General features: G+C 36.1%; 1 long non-coding RNA gene across 1 annotated transcript in view; it reads right to left on the reverse strand.

The window, feature by feature from the left end:
* The window catches only part of LOC147759117 (uncharacterized), a 73,003-nt gene extending 59,029 nt beyond the window's left edge, over positions 1 to 13,974 (reverse strand). Inside the window, exon 1 of the long non-coding RNA XR_015319626.1 lies at positions 13,485 to 13,974. This is a non-coding gene — a long non-coding RNA (uncharacterized LOC147759117). The remainder of the gene's footprint in view (positions 1 to 13,484) is intronic.
* Positions 13,975 to 19,339: the final 5,365 nt, after the last annotated feature.

The following is a 19,339-nucleotide window of genomic DNA, read 5'->3' on the forward strand; positions in this document are numbered from 1 at the left end:
TTTAGAACAACAAAAAATATGTGAACGGCGATGCTAACGTTTTAAGACGCGTAGATTTGACGACATAAATAAAGATTTACAAAGCTCGTCATAAGTCAAACAGTTAATTGCTGCAGGTCATTTTTTTGAAGCAAAAAAGGTTATTTTTATTAGCCTAGTGCATTAGGTTTGAATATCTCATCAACCTTTAGTGCAATATAAAGTGTTAAACAGTTTCTTAGCTTCGTTGTTAGGTGAAGCTGCACACAATACTTGTAGAGTTCGGGTAGCTTACGCTTAGAGACTTACGTAAAGATTAGAGATTTTTTCTTTAAGCACGTTTGGCTAGAGTAGCACTTTCTAACAATACTACGTGATAATAGTAAGGCGAGTCAACAATGAGACCCTGAAGGAACAAATTATGATCAAGGCGAAAAATTAATGAGTATGATAGTGACATGATATTTCAGTATAGAGAAGCTTACAAAAAAAATAGAACAACAATCCTCTGCATACACTTTTAGGAAACGTTTAAAGACGTGCTTTTTGCTCTTGTCTTGGATAAGTATCGAAAACGCAAGGAAGCAAGGCCCGGGTGACTTCTTACTATATAACCTTTGTTTGACACGACTCCTCTAGCTCACTACATTTGATACGCATAGACCCTCAGACTTGCTATAATAAGCAGTGTTATATAAACAAGTCAACGCCAAAATAAATGTATTTGATTGTTTTTCAGTACCTTCTTGACTGCAAAGAAGAAGAAAATATCCAATGGTGGACAAAGATAGGTTTACAGTTAGACAAAGGGTAGGTTTATTGTAAATGCATGCAATAAATAGAATTACAATTGACTGATTGTTGGGTGACATGTACTAGGTGCTCTTTCTTAATGATAAACCTTCTTATGCTTTGGAGCTTCTTATGGAAATCAAGCTTTCCATTTCCCTTTTTCTACATATCCAAACACAACAGGCGTATTAAGTTAATTATTTATATACGACTTTTATCTGATCTCATGAAAAGGCCCTTCTTTGGCGGCTATCTTTTCCATAGACTCAAATGTCTCATCTACATAATGCTTAAAAATGTATTTTTTTGTACTTGGGTTCTTGTCATTCTTCTTCTCTGGGTCTCTTCTCATCGTATTTATTTGGGCAATTTACAAAGCTGCCCAGAAATCCGCGGTTGAATATACAGCGTGTCCCAAAGTATATACACACAGTTTTTTTAATTTTATTTATATATAATTAATACTTAAATTGCAGCGGAACCTACATAAGATGTATAAACTTTTCTCTGACAGCAGACGTTCTACAAATATTGTCGTTTTGATCAGTACACAGCTAATAATGGTAGACAATTGATCTCGATGTACGCCGCGATTATTAGCCTGTTCAACGTCCTGCATTTTTTAAAGCTATCTATAAATTTTTTAGATTTTTTTGATACCAGCTATGGTGCATATATTTAACCCAGAAAGAATTAACGAAAGTGGCCAACGTTGGCGACGTAGGATATGTATCATTATTCAGTGCAGCGGCACACATATTATCTAAGCAAAGATAAATCCTTGCGTTCCTTACGTGTGTACACCGAAATTACGTATAACCATACGATAACGTACTGAGAGAACGTCTAATCATACTGGATAATTTTCATAATTTGAATTAAAAATTCAGGTTAATAGTCTTTCTGGTAGCAAAAAAGAGCAACGAACTTCATTTAGCTACACTAACAAATAATTAATGTTATGTGTAGCGACCAATCAATTCTCGAGACATTTGTAAGTGGAGGCAGCGTGCTTACTTGCAACCCGACTTTCATGTTTCAGATATAAGAACAAAATGGAAATTATTCAGAGAGATTTATAGAACTATGCGCTTTCTAACTTAAAATTTAAACATCGTTCTGAAGCCACTGGCCCAATCACTATAGTATTCTCCACGTAAATAGGCTACCGATACTTCTGGCATTAGTCCTAATAATAAGGAGTTGGCTGTATTCTTTATGCATCTTTGTTGCATTTATATAATCAATTAGACATGTTAAATATATTAACCATGGTTGATTTATATTGTGTACTAATACCCAATTCTATTAAAGTGAAGTTTAACCTTGTAGATTAAAAAAGGTAACACTGTGACATTTAAATATGGAACATATTTTTTGTGGCGCCTTTTTTATATTACTGCATAGTTGGTGTGTAAGACTGACTGTCTTTGCACGCAATTTTTACACAGCCATAGTGTCATGGCTCAACTTCTGCGGCGGTTATCGTTAACGCTAAATAATCAGCCCGCATTTGCACAAAAAACTGTGTTCTGTTAGCAAGAACCCGACTATTCACGCACCAGCCCTTACTTGTGATTGGGAAAGTAATTATTTATAAAACACTATTTGTACAATAAAAACTACATCTTTAGTTTTCTATAACAGACGAAGAGAAAAGGGTTTTGTCAACCAGTAGATACAGTACATGATTCTGAAGGGAGCCGATTATAATGTAAAATAAATTCAAGCATTTCATCATTGTTATAATTAAAAGTCAATTTATTCCAAGCCTACAATAAGGATGCTGATTTCTCACACAATGTATCTTCTAACAACCGCCATAAATCACGTAGTTTTAAGAGACAGCTAATAATCTAGCAGTATGCGATTGCACCAAAAGGATTTTTTAAAACTGACGGGCAAGTGTGATCCTTCGACAAACTGTAATCTTTCGTAATATTTTTTGATGCCGCTTAAGCAAAGTCACCGGCCAATGCATTCAAGTACGCAAAAAGGCGCTATTTTCAGGCGAGAAACAAACAATTAGTGTATTTGCGAATTGAGTGTAACTTGTGGCACGCGCGAACAACAAATCCGCAACAAATGCTACGAAGTGGCTTTGGATCACAGTCTGCCAGCCGTTTGCTGCGAACAGCCGCCGCCACTAGTCAACCGTCGTCTAAACTTAGTGCGCTGCAACAAACGAGAAGGACTGCTAGATGGAGGCTGAGGAGCAAGAAGGTAATTGTTCATAGCTACGCTACCGCTACAAAAGAAAGCCAAACCTTGTTCCAACTGCTATCGGCAAGTATAAAGAATAGTGCTGTGAAATTAAAAGCTCTTAATAAAAAAATTCTCAATCATGCGATCAATCCGACTTACTTGAATGTAGTGAATTTGAAAAAAATGTAGCTCGGTGGCGTGGTCACTTCCAGCATTTCTTGGTCAATCGCTTTTGACAAAAATGACGAACGGGCAAAGAGCTTGCCTTGAAGTTTCTGCTTCTATTAATAGTCCACAGGAAGGAGAGTAACAAATCATGTACTTTCTTTCAAGCTATATTGAATATTTTACTATTTTTTATGTTTATTTTTAATAATAATAATAAAAGCAAATTCGAACTCTCATAGTAAAATCCTACTTGACGTAATCGAGTCTTTACTGACGTACCTGCTGTGAATTGTCTAACAAAAATTTTAAAGCTATGTTTTTGTGTTACGACTCGTCGCACTTTTCGTCTTGTTGAAATGTTAACCTCGCCTATCAACGACCGTGCCATATACTCAATAGACTGCATCGGTGACGCATATGCTACTAAGCATACAAAAAAATAAAACTTGCAAGTGGCTTCTTGAAAAATGCCGAATTCGCAAGGACAAGCGCCACAACACATCGTCGTGTCCGCTGGCTAAAAAGACGATGATAATGCACAGGCAACTATAGTGTCGTAGACCATCTATACAGTTGATCAAGCGCGGTCACTAGTCCATACAGCAGCTACTTATGTGGAAATTCTTTGGTTCTCGCATACATATTTCTTGATACAGGTAGCGTCAGTGCGCAAGACTAACATAAATTCAAGCCATTGCGAGCTCACATAGCTACCTCAGACCAAATTTGCCTACGATTAGCTAGCGCATAAAACAACGATTCCGGCATCGAAATGCTTGTCTATGTTTATAAATTTAGTGTAAAATCATCAATGGATTGCTCGCCTAGAATATTCAACTTGATTAGGAAATTTCGTAAAAATTATACACTTCCTTTGTGCAGATAATTGGAGGCTAATTCATAAATTACAGTCTTCGTTGAATAGATATATACTGAGATTGTCAGCAAAGTTAAACCTTCGCAATACGGCGCCCCTGATAGCTCCTACTATATTTCTCGCCATCAAATCAGCCTTGGACAACAAAAAATTTAAGGATCGTTCTGCAGTTTCTCCAGGAGAAATATATCGCAACGCGAACCTTCTGTCAGAAGAGAAAAAATTAGGAAATCTAAATCCATCAGTCTACACTGCGCCACAGACACCAATGGGGTCCACATGAGAATATGGAGTACTAAGAAGCTTCGCTCCGGAGCCTGAGTTAATCAGATCGAAAGACTCTTCCTTGCTTAAATTCTGTCGATATGATACTAGCTAAGTGAAACTTCAACTTTCCGACCAACAATAAGAATCGTCCTTTCGGTCCCGACATCCTGTCACCAGTCCGTTTTTATGTCCATTATTACATATTTGCTGTTTTAGGCTCGAATTTTGCTAATACGGGATTCAAAATTAGTCTAGGCGAAACTTTTAAGCCAGCTGAGCTATTTCTAGCCTTGAATTTAGTGCATATTCTCAGAACGGTAGGTATTTGGTGCTTTTATTTCAGACTGCCTGGAGCTGATACTTTAAAAGTTGAATTATTTTGAAGCACTAAAACTAAATGTTTATCATCCAGATATATCGAAGTATATTTTATGATTTTTTTCATCTTCCCAAGAATCTTTTTACGTCTTTCCTCCAGAAACGTCCCAAAAGTTCAACATTGTGGCGTTGTCGATGTAGTATTCTCCAGATAGTCGAAAATTGGCGCCAAGGTAACCATAGGATATAAGTTTCTGCACATTACCTACACGCAGTAGATGGTGTACTAGAGATTGTCTAGTGTATACTAAACTTTTTTTGAAACAACCATATCGGAAGCAGGATTTGGAAATACCATGACTGCTTTTTGTTTTGACGTTTAAGGTTTATCTACTTTTGTAAGTTTACTTTGGTAAGTATTTCGCCAAATGAGCTGTTAATGCCAAAGTATCCATTACCTGAAAAAGATTGATTTCTTCTGTAAAGATTGATTCTTATGTATTTATCAAATATAAGATCCGAATCATTTTTCAAAGAATATTTATATCTGAGGCTAACAAATAAAATACAGTTGAAAAATGTTTTCAAGTGCCTCATCATTTCTTTTAAACGAGTTGGGTTGATATTTTTGCAGGATTCGGGAACTCCTTAATTTAGAACATATCTTATGGGAACTTAATAGACGATATATGACCGTCCATAAAATTTAAGAGCCGATTAGACGTAATCGAAACTTACAGTTGTCTATATATATAACAGTAAAATTAGTGTCGTGTAGGTGCTCCTCATTTGGAAAAACTCAATGAACTGATCAATTTATTGGAAAAATATACACACACAACACCCTTTGGCGCCTAAAGATGCAGCAGAAGGAATACCTAAAGTATCTGAAAATATAAACCTTAACTTACGTAGGTTCTCAGCTCTTAATGCAAGTAAAAGACTTACAGGTCAGAAAAGCTAACATATTATACGCAAACATACTATTAAAAAAAACTGTTCGGGACAGATTTACGATAACTCAAATTAAACTAATGCAAGAAGTATAAGATTGATTACATGTCCAGTGCGAACGAAGGTGTCCCCTATAGAACTCATAAGGAACCCGTTAACTAAGGTATTAAAATATAAAGCCTATACAATATCATGATACTGTCAAAAAACAGAAGTCGAACAACGTATACATCTGAAAAGGAAAGCAAGCATGAATGCCGATTTTGAATAATGTCCATTGTGGTTATCTTTATTACTGGTGGACAAAAAGAATCAAAATCAAACACCAGAAATGAGATTTAAGTTTACAAATGAAGAGGATCAACTAAGACAATCAAAACGAAGAAATCGAGGACTACCGCCGATACGGTCAAAACTAATGTTTAAGTGGAGAGAGGAGAAAAGAGGATCAAACATAGGTCAATTCAAACTCAGGAAGATGCTATGTCCTAGATTATATATATATATATTTCTCCATTAGCACTGGTCTTATAATATTTGTCATGTGTGTTTTATGTTAACATACATGAAGTATATTGAAATAACGCTACTATAACAGTACAACAATTAAATTATTCTGTTGAAAATAGGTCACAGTCGTAATCTCACTCGCGTTTAGCCTTGCTTTCAATCAAACATCGTTTCAATATCTATATTGAGTCTCGCTAGCTATTTATTCAGTGTCCTGCTGGTTGGTGAAATCAATAAGCACTTTTTTTTTTATATTCCAGTATATTATCAATAATTGGTGGTCCCAAGGATTAGTGCCACCAATGGCAAAAGTTGACTAAACTAACATATGCACCCCAATAGTGCCTATTCTAATAGAGATTGGTTTTCAGGGTTTCATTGTAATTGGATTCCATACGTATATACAAACTTAACGACCTAAACATGTTCAATAATAATTATTATGCAGTTCGTACCTTGCAGTGATTATATAACAAATAATCATTGCAAGGTACGAATCATCGCAGTCAAACAATTTTATCAAGTTAAGAATAAAGTTTCTGCACTTATTCCCTTATTTAGACTTTCCCTTATTTATTATTTTCTTCGTTTATCGTTTGAAAGCGTTTCGCTCACGTTGACGTACTTTGTTATGCTGAGAGTGTAATTTAAACCCGAAAGAATTCCTTAAAGACAAATGTTTTAGGTTGAAAAATATGCATGTTTGACACATGAATTTCTTCAAAGCGAAAATGCTACCGAAACAGCCCAGCTTGTCAAGTTTACATCGACTCAACCAGGCTATTCAAGAGAAAAAATCCGACAAGCGAGATCAAGTCATCCTGCTCCATAACAGCGCGTGGCCGCACGCGGCAAATACCATAAAAGGTCTCCTTTTGGACTTTGGATGGTAGGTTTTGTTGCACCCTCCACATTCTCCGGACCTTGCACCAATCGATTTTCACCTTTTTCCATTCATTGGGTAGTAATATGTGACTTTGAAGCTTTGACATAGATCAAGAACACAAAAACTAGTTGAAAAAGATTTTCAGGACAAAACTCACCAGCTTCTGGCGAGACGGCATTCATCATTTAATGGAAACATAAGAAAAAGTCGTGATCAATGACAGGACATAACATAATAGCCTACTGGTACAGAATTAAAAAATGTGGTATTTTCTATTCAGCAAAAAACGCGCAAACTTTATTTCCGATATAATCTAATAGTTGTCTGCTAATGAGAAAAAATAACGTTATGAAGTGTTTAATACAATATAATATAGGTTAACTTTATAAAACGTTTTATATCATACGTTAAATATAATACTAGTGCTACTCTGAATCAATAGACTAAAAGGCGTGACTGAGTTTTTTAGATGTTTAGTTCTCTAGCTTCGTTGTAGATATTATACGTAGATTAAACGCGGAAATGCAGCAAGTTAGAGATGATATTGAATAAAATAGTGAATTTAAGTGGATCTAGTCATAAAATAATCAAGTAAGACTTTGAAATTTGTTTGTCAATCCATTTTGCAGAAGCATTATTCTGCGTCAGAGCTACTACAATAGGACAGCGCTGTTGATCCAGTTGAGAAAGCATTCCATGTCGTTACCAGAGTTGAGCCATTTTAACTGGATATGTTAAACTGGACTTGTTGACTAACGTGGCTCTGTAAATGTGTTAATTTAACCGTTTAATACTAGACTGTATGTGTGCTAATTGCAACAAATGAGCCATCAACAGAATGAAAGCGTTGAAAAATAGGTTCTTATTGTTGCTATGAAAGTTGTATTTAGCCCGCTGAACTACCGACAACTGTGCACAGTTTTGTGGTAGATTTTCAGTCAGTTATGTGCTGGCCTATATTTTCTTAAATACAAAGCCTGCATTTTATGTCATCAATTAGCTAATAACATTTATTTTCTATGGAAAGGCAACAATGTCTGCACTAATCTAATGTTGCGCTCATTTTTTATTTTTTTATAATTATCTTCATCTAATATGGTCTTTCGAGAAATAGTTAACAGTTGCTGCGCAAAGTGCCAAAAAAATCTATCTCCTCAAATCAATATCGTGCTTTATAGAAGAAAGGAGCTTCTGCCCTAAAAAATATTTATTTATTTGAGGAATACAAAGCGTAAACCGAGGGAACTCATACTTTGTGAACCATTTCGCAACTTCGTATTACACCTAACACTTACAATTACAACAACAATTACAAAACGTCTGTACAGGCGTCTTGTTGTAGTTTCCTTTAGAGATATGTTGGAGCAGTTACCCCATAGACCTGTTTCGGTAATTAGTAAACCTGCTGAAGTCAATGCTCTAGCAATTTCGTTGCTTTTTAAAATCACTTCGCGAACGTACTGCATTTATCTTGCTACTAAAACAACTGAACTTGCCTTAAAATTGCTAATATAAACCTAAATTCTACCTGTACATGTCGATCTAACCTTAAATCGTGTATGCAATACCGGTCTAGGATTTTATGCTGTACGCTTTTATAGTATTTTTCGCTGTCCTATTAAAGCGTTATTTTAGTCTCGATACTTGATTACATATATTTCATTTCTCTATTTCAATCAATCCTAAATATGGAAAACTAATTAAAGAATATAAATCGTATGTTAGGGTTGTTCAACCATACTGAAATTTAACGAAACGGAGAAAAACTACCTAGTCAGAAAAAAACACAAATAGAGTTCGTTGCCCCTTGCCTCATATTTCGTCAACAACTACAAAAATCACTACGTTACTGGTATATAGTAAAAATCCAACACAGTTACAACAGTTACGCCTAAGTTGTGCGGTTCGCCCATCAGAACAAAACAAAAAAATAGATAACTCTCCAATGTAAACGCTTGGCGGTTGTTGAGCAAACCACTATTAAGAGACTTATTTGTCCAAATTAGTATTATGTTTGTTATGAGAAAGAACCTATTGTCAAAAAAAGTATTTGCACGTTTGAAGAATATGAACTTAAGTGGTTTATTTCCATTAATTATGAACCACCTTGGCATAAATCGCCATTTTACAGTTAAATACTGACGTTAATACAAAGCGTATATTTCAAGATAATGAGAAATCATAGTATTGTTTATCTGTAGTACAGTTTATTTATCTGCAATGCTCAGGTCTAACGAATGTTTATTAAAGGAAAATTTTCTTAAAAAACAAATTAGTATCGCGTATTTTTAAAGCCCGTATACTTTCCCGTACAAGGAGTATTCCTTTGGTATATCAATATGAACGGGGGGATAACATAGTAGAAAAATTTAACTGAGACAATGAGTGTGCAATTTTTTTTTGATAGAAAGAGTCTCTACCATAGAAATCGTTTGTCGCAACCAGGGCGTAACCGAAAAGGGGGATAAATGAAAGTTCGGCCCTTTCCAACATTACTTTCAACATCAAGCCATGGACACACGATGCGATGTATTAGTGGCTTTCTGGCAGACCTGTTGACACTCAGGATAATAGATGGTTGTAGTAGGATAACTGTGATACTGATAGCAGTGTGAACTGTCGTAAATAATATTGAGTCATCAGCATCACTTAGTGCTTCGAAGTGCATTTAATTCGATATTCATTCAAAGATATATAATGATCAACAACTGATAACACAAATCATGTACAATTTGAAGTTTTGGAAAACATTAATTGAGTCGTAAACGTACTAGTTCCTAGATTTCTCATTTGTTGCGCGATGAACTTTACGATGTAAAGCGTCGGTGTATATCTTCAAGCGATTCGGGTACGTGCAAGTCACTAATAGGTCGCAAGTCTGTGTGATTGAAGTAGGTATGCGGCAAGCTCTTGGCGGCAACATGACCAACGAAAAATTAAGAACTAAGTTCATCTAAGCAATCTAATTCTTATAACAGTCAAACATATTTAACACTGAAACGAATGTTAATATTTATTGAACAAATGCAAATTGCGTTGTGATATGAGTAGCAATACCCACTCTTCGACAAAATAGTCATTCTTTAGTAAATCGTGAATTGTTTTTGCACAACTAAATGCAAGCACAAGGTTGGTGGTTGGCAATTCTTTAGAATGCTAGCAAATTGTTACAGGCATTAACGAATTAGGGATATGCAAGGCGCCTATAATGTTAACTATTCGGAATAAAAACTCAACATTTGCGCTGAAAGCAAATTTCGTACCCACTGCCTGTTTATGTCACCAATAGCGCAGTATATTTATCAGACTTATGAGATGTTGCCAATCGCGTCATATATGTCTCTTTGCTATGGACTCTAATTGTTACATTGCTAGTTACATAGGTGTGAGCCTCATTAATATGTTGTGATACAAAGGAAAGATTAAATAAATAACGCAGTGTTCATAACATGGATTAATTCCTGAATAAGTCCTCCAAAAAACATGAATATTATTACAACCTGTGCCGTCGACAAAGTAGGTTGGACGGCTAAGTCGCTGGTTGGAAAATATCAGGGGCTCAATGCTAAAAGTCCCATCAACGACATGTACTGCCCAACCTGTGCGAATACCAAAAGTAATTTTTCACAACTAGCTACGGATATTTCTTTTTATTACTCTTACTATTGCAGCAAGATTTGTCAATTTTGATCTTTTATGGAAGGAATGATTTCTTCTTGTGTAACAGCAGAAATGTTATATTATGAACAATATGTAAATAACCAGGTTGCATTGTTAAACTCAATGTTACAATTATACGTTTGTCCCCATGTTATATTTATGGTTGTTTTGTGTATGTTAATATTTTTCGGTTCATTTATTACGCTTTTATATGATATTCATGTTAAAAAAAAACATTTATTTTATTAAGGATGCTCAAATACAAATGCCTACGTTGGAAACGTTTTCAATCTTGGAGCCTTTGTTTATCCACGATGCTTGCGTATGGACGTCGAAACCAAGCGACAGTGTTTTTTAAGCCGTACTGGTTTATTTTTTTATTTAGCTATTTGACAGTAAACTAAATATCTTACTAAGAAGAAGTTTTACACATCAATTAGTACAACATCAAGTGAGAATTTTTGCAGGTCTCGATGGGTATCGATCAAGAAGTTGGCGACTACGAAAATACGTCAGTTCACAGAGATTGAATTGTCGAGCCAGACTATGACTCCTATGCAGAGGTATTGTGCGTCAACGTTAATCATTTGCGTGAAAACGGGAAGTTTCATACTAGGGAGCACGTAATAGTCGCTATAGAAAATTGCTTATTTACAAAAATATGATAACCGAAATAATTGACTATAATCTACAATTTCCGGTTCACTTATAATTCAGTTAAAAGTGTGTTTAGATACTCATCTAGATGAGTATGTAATATGTCATTAGCAGATACATTGTGTGTAGCCAGTATGGTCATTATTAATACTTCTATAGTTACGGGTCACGTATTTTCTCCTTATTTAAAATCATGTACGACCGACATTCTCCTTCCAACAAGACAAGAGAGAGGGACAGGTTCCGTCCTTTTTATCCCAGCCCGGAGCTTCCCCTTAAGGTCAGGTGGTGCTTTATCAACAACATCGAACAGCAAAGAGTAACAATCATTATTCCGGCAAAAATATTATTACCGTAAACTGCTAAGAAACAACGAGGTCAATCGAATTCAAAGCATGACTTCATCGCAATCTGGTCGACCTTATTGAAAGGGTTAACGATTTAAAAAAATTTACTTATATTCTTCAAATTTCAGCTTCAAAATCGCTTCAAAATACCACCCGTCAGTAATGTAACTCATAATCGCTTTTTGCATTCGGATTGGTTTTCAGCTAGTATTGTGCTATATAGGAGGTTACGAACGTTGCCCATATATGGTGGCACTTTATCCTGGGCTGCCTTAAATCCCACGAATCTCGTATAAAATATATTCCATACTCTTCTCAAGCTAATATTGATATAGCATCACCTCATCGTTTAGCACAAAATAATACAGTCGTCAGTCCGATTACACGTACGGACATGCAGAGTCTATGGCATTTTAGATCCAAACGTACCCGCAAAATAGCGAGAGTGACCCTCTATGCCGCAGATCATGATGAATAATCGTAGGCACATACAGAGCGGAAAAGCTGATATTATAAAATTCATGTAAACCTTTTCGAAATGTCTTGCAGGGACTTCTTTCTTTCGTTTTTGATTCCACGAAGTTGACACTTACAAACTGGACGTCCATATAGTTAAGCAAATGCTTTTCAGCTCGCAACTTGTTCATCAGCTGTTTTTTAAATTGTGTTTATATAATCACGCCCTTATCAGGATTTTGATTACCATAAGGACAAGTAATACAAAAAGGCACTACAGCTACAATTCTCCGGCTGCGGACAATATGAAATCAGTGTGGAGCGTGATTAAAAGGGACTGTAGAAAGCTGTGCTTCTTATTCTTCAGTTAGTCCATGAAGCACGTAAGCATCTGTTTAGGCAAATCCCGTGGAGTTAAGGTGCTTTATAAACGCAGTTTCTTCTAAATTAAATCACAAGTTGTTTGCCTGTCATCTTTTCTTCAAAAACGCCTTTAAAAAGTCTTTATTGACCGCAAAATCTTTCAGTTCCTATTTGCTTGCTTAATCCTGATGTTTATCTTATCTTACTAATTATTTAAACGTTATATCATTTAATCTATTTAAATCTTGTGTTTCATTTAAGAATATCGAAATAAACCACATGCGCAATACTAGAAACATTACTCAAGACACTGGGCATGCAGTTACACCCATTTTAATATGTAAGTTACGGGTGGAGTAAAATGAACGAAAGAAAGGGGCTGGCGGGTTTGTGTAAGGGCAGTTGTTTAATACTGTTAGTCATAATTAGTAATAATTAATCGCTACATAATTGTATAGTTTATTTCCAACGACCTTAGGTTTGTGGAGTGACAAGGAATGAATGAATCATATATTTTTAACGTTTGCCTTGTTGTCAGATGGACGCGCTGTGATGTACTCTGATGAACAACACTTTATGCTTACCCGGCCAGTGTCAATAAATACGCAATAGCGACACTAAGATCATCAAGTAACATTCTCAACGAAAACATAATCGTTATAGTTTGCTTTACAGAAAAATGGTTACTGTACCCAGTTTGCCATTATGCCTTCGATGGTTGCGCCTTTCAAAGTAATTCCTATGGATATCGAGCCAAAGGAGATTAAACCAACATACTAGTAAACAGCGCCAAATGGGTGACCAAGGAAGGTAATTCAAAAACGTCAGCGAGAAAGAATTCAAAACCATGGGGATCACAAATTCAAATCAAATTAATAATCCACTGGTACACTTGGTTGTTGAAATACTACTGAGTAGTATTATTTTAACGATTGCAATCGGTAACGTTTCTGCGTTGGTAGCTGTTTTTATGGAACGAAATTTACAAACAGAAGGTAACTGCCTAGTACTTTCTGTAGGAGTAGCTGATATTTTAGTTACTTGCCTGGTGATACGATTGGTTGCGATCGATGAGATGTGGTCACACTAGCCACCCGGTGCACTTTTACCTATCATTTGGACGTGTTGTGACGTGCTTTGCTGTACAGCGTCCATCCAATATTTGACAGTAATTGCCTGGGATCGCTACAGAACGATGATTAATGTGCATTATGCACAATTATTGCAAATATACGCAACATAATCTTGATCGCCTGGGGCGTTTCATTTCGTCTGTTCCGATAATTGACTGGGGTGACAGTGACTTCGAGCGTCGCATTACTAACCATATTTGCGTAGTGTCACAGGATGCTTCGTACCACGTTTTTGCAACTGCATCGAGTTTTGATGTTCCACTTATTTTAACATTGTTTCCCTACTGGCTAATCTATCAGGTTACTCGGAGCCGTACACACCATAAGCCCGGCTTAAAGGTACTGCTAACAGTAAGCGCTAACTCAAGCCTTATTTTAACTCTTCGCATTGAGGGCGGTAATGGCAATATGTTGGCAGTCAGTCAATACAATTGCAAAATTTCCGTAGTCATGGTCGATAATGATGGCTCTCCTTCATCACCGCAGGAATACCGGTTCGTCAAGAACTACAATAGCATCTGCCAGTAATTAACCCGATCGATTGGAAGCAGCCTTCAAACAAAGGCTCACCGATAGCGTTTTTAACATCCGACCATTTGAGCAATCAGACTGACCGATCAATGTACCGAAGTCGAGGTTCTTGCCCTAAAGAGTCACTAGAACCCAAATGCCAAAACAAGGCCGCAAAAACATTGGCTATTATAACAGGTGCATTTGCCGTTTGCTGGTTACCCTTTTTTTGCACTTGCTCTTGTTATATCATTCTGTGATGGAGCGTGCGAAATACCTCGAGTTGTGTCATCACTCTTTCTTTAGCTTGGATACGCTAATTTGATGCCCAATTCCATCATATATACTTTATTTAGTCCGGACGTTAATTATACTTTTCACAGGATATTCTGCGGCAGGCGCCGGGTTCTCGATTGAAGCCACTATTTTGAACAAAGATGTAAATCACGAAAGTACATACCCGTACTACATCCTTTATCAATTCTTGGCTGAATTTTTTGAATTCATTTGATAATATCAGCTATGTGATTAGACCAAATAGCTGTAATGTTAACTTATTATGTTTTATGTTATAGCTATATTACACTTTAATGTCTATGAATACGCGAAGGAATATTACACTAGTTTGTTGTTTAATAAACATCTAGCACAAATCAATAACTCTATCGGATATTAACCAGCAGAGGCGACACAATTAAACATTGAAATAACTCCAAATCTTTTCGAAGATTGATTTCCAACAGGTCTAACTTATTTAAGATGCCAACTTTAAACCTTCTCTGAGTATCAAACTAACTAAATTACTCAAATAGATTTATGCGATCCATGCAACTCGCTTTTCTGTTGAACTTGATAAGAAATTTAAATATCTAACCAATCTCTTTCTTACAGATTAAGTAATGCAAACTACTTGTCTTTTTCTACCTGATTGCGATTTGGGTTAGGGTTTTAAGAGAACACGTTTATTTAATCATTTTTGTTGGTATTGTTGGTTATTATATAAGTAAGGGGCATTTTGACACGCACTTTGGCTCTATAGGATTTGCTAAAATATTGTGAGTTTGGGTGCTTCATAAACTGATTAAAAAGTACAGTGAAATACGACTTTTCTCGTCTTTCAATATTTCAACCGGCATCCAGCAACATGTAGCTGGATGCCGGCTGAAATATAACGAATCATCATTGGTGATATCAAGTAGTATCTTCACGTCAATATAGCTTAATGCAAAGGAAAAAGGTGCGTAGCTTCGGAGAAGACGTCTAAACCTAGAGCTAGAAATAAGACTTAAAACGTCATATACGCTGAAAAATCCTCGAAAAGGCCGAGATGGTTAACAAAATCTGTGTATAACCTGTAACAATACTTGTGTCAATAAGAGAAAAAAACCTGATAGACGTAGCAAAGTAATTTTTCTCTTGGATACTGCCAGGTTACACAGGCATATATTATAGAAACCGCTCTGCAGAAGCTTGAAGGAAGGTTCTTCTGCATTGCACCTTGGGCCCACAATTATTACCTTTTATAATCGCTGATAAATGAAAGTGGTATAATATCAGTAAGAAAAAAATTTAAGACATGATTCAACGAGTTCAGGACTAGACCTAAATATTTCTAGTGAATAGGAATAAATCAGTTGGGTGAGAGACTGAAAAGAAGTCATAAAGAGCGATGGCAAGTACATAAGAAATTAATTTGTTGTCATAAGGTTAAAAAACTACGTTTTGTTACGTGAAAGACTTTTACTTATGGTGCAAGCTAATATATTATTTTTCCGTTTCGGGATTTAGACTTGTGTAAGAAATTATTACGGTATCTTAGTACCATTGATGAATGTCATTAGGCCTAATACTAATCATATAAAACAATTATGCCTAGGTGACTCAGTTATATGGGAGTAAGCAAAGTCCAACTGAAGTATGAATAAAAAATATAACACTAGTCGCTACTATTCAGTTTTATCCAGTTGTAACCCTATAAATTAGATGTAAAATATGTACACTTCTTAGAAATAAAGGCGTGATACGCCTATATTTATACAAAACCGCTAGCGTCACACGGGAAATAAAAAAATATTTTAAGTTTTAGGTCCAATACTGTCCTTACGCATGCTTCAGACTACATGGGTAGTGGACTGCGTGATGGAGGAAATCAATGAGGCTTCTGTGTTTTTTCTTTGCATAAAAATTAAAACTGCTAAGTTTGTTAATTAGAAGTTAAAACCAAAAAGAAGCAAGTGCTGGATTAAATACTCCAATTTAAGTAATTATTTTAATGGATAAAAGTTCTTTTAATCACACAAGTTCAATTGGATTGATTTCAAATCGTTACAAAACTTTAAAAAGAATTTTGGGATGATTTGAAATTCAGCGTCTTGGATTATTTCCATAACGAAATTTTCTGATACGTAACTATGTTCAATTTAAAAGTTGTGTATCTCTATGGAAGCTATTTAATAACAAATCGGATGCATTTTCTTAATCTTAATATTAGTGTATTGACAATGATGCGTGCTAGGAACCTCAAGGGGTACTTTTACGCTATGTTATTTGCGGTGCAATAAAAGCTTTGCTTAAATTTGCGATTATAATCAAGTTTACGGTGGAAATATTTTATGGTAAGATCAGATAGTTTAAAAAAACCACAAAAAACCTAATTTTTTTTTAACAATTTGTCGAAGATATATATTTGTTAAATATCAATGCACAATCATTTGCAGTTGGCTGCTTTAAAAAATCGAGACATACTTAATAAGTAACTTAGCTTTAAATATTAATATAACCGCATTTGCTATTGGTAATTCTTTATGTGTTAATACTACCAAAGTCATCAATAAAAATTAGTCCATTAAATCGGAGTTATTATTTTGGTAGACTCTTTTTATAGATGGATTCTAAGGATCCTAGGGAATCAAAATAATATAAATTTATAATCATTGATTAAATAGACGCAGGTGTTAGGACTGAATAATGCGTGATACACTGTGAACTAATAATAAAAAAACGGAAGCCATTATAACCAATTTGAATGAATAGTATTTCTTTTGAATTTCTACTATATCATATTTTATGGATAATCCGGTTTAGTTTGATAATCTTTTGGTTGTTGAAATCATGTTTGCAGCTGACGTTCGGTCCCTGTCTAACTGGAGTAATTTAGTAATCTAGTGTTATCAAGGAAGAGCTTTAGAATTATCAACGTACAATTTATACATCTTCATTAATAGCAGATATTCCAGTTTTGTCGATTTTAATTAGTTGTTGTAATATCCTATAAGCATATGCTTAAGTCATGTAAAATAAATCTTTGTGCAAGTATGATTTGATAAACACAAATATTACATTATTTTTATAATGTGTTATTTTCACTATAGCTTCTAATGCTTGTAAACAAAAAATTGACTTTGAACTTATTCTAATAAAATACTACTGTGCCTTCTTAACAAAATTTAATGTAATAAAATTCTAAAAGGCTTTCAAAAAGGGACTTTCAATAAACGGTTTTGTATGTATAGAACGGCCAATTACACCGGTGTTACACATGTAGAAGTCAAACATCAAAATCAAAATAAAAAGCCAGCAACCAATGCTTGAGCCAACTATGAATAGACTTTTGTCTAGGCGTTTTCGACCAGACTAGGAAAGTCTGGAGTCTGACTAGAAAAGTCTGGAGGCCAATTAGGATCAGTTTCAGTTGTCGGACTCTCCTAGTCAGTCTTCGGACTCTTCTAATCAGTTTCCGGAATCAATTGTCGGATCTCCTAGTCAGTCTTCGGACTCTTCTAATCAGTTTTCGGAATTAGTTGTCGGACTCTCCTAATCAGTCTTCGGACTCTTCTAATCAGTTTTCGGAATTAGTTGTCGGACTCTCCTAGACAGTCTTCGGACTCTATCAGTTTTCGGAATTAGTTGTCAGACTCTCCTAGCAGCCTTCGGACTCTATCAGTTTTCGGAATTAGTTGTCAGACTCTCCTAGTCAGTCTTCGGACCCTTCTACTTTCCGGAGTCAGTTGTCGGACTCTCCTAGTTAGTCTTAGGACTCTTCTAATCAGTTTCCCGAATCAATGTCGGACTCTCCTAGTCAGTCTTCAGACTCTTCTAATCAATTTTTGGAATTAGTTGTCGGACTCTCCTAGTCAGTCTTTGGACTCCTCTAATCAGTTACCGGAATCAATTGTCGGACTCTCCTAGTCAGTGTTCGGAGTCTTCTAATCAGTTCCCGGAACCAGTCGTCGGACTCTTCTAGCCAATCTTCGGATTCTTTTAATCAGTTTCCGGATCAGTTGCCGGACTCTCCTAGTCAGTCTTCGGACCCTTCTAATCAGTTTCCGGAATCAACTGTCGGACCCTCCTAGTCAGTCCTCGGACTTTTCTAATCAGTATCCGGAATCAGTTGTCGGACTTTCCTAATCAGTCTTCGGACTCTTCTAATCAGTTTTCGGAATTAGTTTTCGGACTCTCCTAGACAGTCTTCGGACTCTATCAGTTTTCGGAATTACTTGTCAGACCCTCCTAGTCAGTCTTCGGACTCTTCTAATCACTTTCCGGAGTCAGTTGTCGGACTCTCCTAGTTAGTCTCCAGGCTTTTCTAATCAGTTTTCGGAATTAGTTGTCGGACTCTCCTAGTTGGCCTCCAGACTTTTCTAGTCAGACTCCAGACTTTCCTAGTCAGTCTTCGGACTCTTCTGATCAGTTTCCGGAATCAGTTGTCAGACTCTTCTAGTCAGTCTTCGGACTCTTCTAATCAGTTCCCGGAATCAATTGTCGGACCTTCCTAGTCAGTCTTCGGACTCTTCTAATTAGTTTCCGGAATCAATCGTCGGACTCTCCTAGTTAGTCTTCGGACTTTTCTAATCAGTTTCCGGAACCAGTTGTCGGACTCTCCTAGCCAATCTTCGGATTCTTTTAATCAGTTTCCGGAATCAGTTGTTGGACTCTCATAGTCAGTCTTCGGACTCTATCCGTTTTCGGAACTAGTTGTCGGACCCTCCTAGTCAGTCTTCGGACTTTTCTAATCAGTTTCCGGAATCAGTTGTCGGACTCTCCTAATCAGTCTTTGGACTCTTCTAATCAATTTTCGGAATTAGTTTTCGGACTCTCCTAGACAGTCTTCGGACTTCATCAGTTTTCGGAATTACTTGTCAGACTCTCCTAGTCAGTCTTCGGACTCTTCTAATCACTTTCCGGAGTCAGTTGTCGGACTTTCCTAGTTAGTCTCCAGACTCTTCTAATCAGTTTTCGGAATTAGTTGTCGGACTCT

The sequence above is a fragment of the Varroa destructor genome, unplaced genomic scaffold (assembly GCF_002443255.2).
Source record: "Varroa destructor unplaced genomic scaffold, Vdes_3.0 BEIS01000001.1, whole genome shotgun sequence".
Taxonomy (NCBI): domain Eukaryota; kingdom Metazoa; phylum Arthropoda; class Arachnida; order Mesostigmata; family Varroidae; genus Varroa; species Varroa destructor.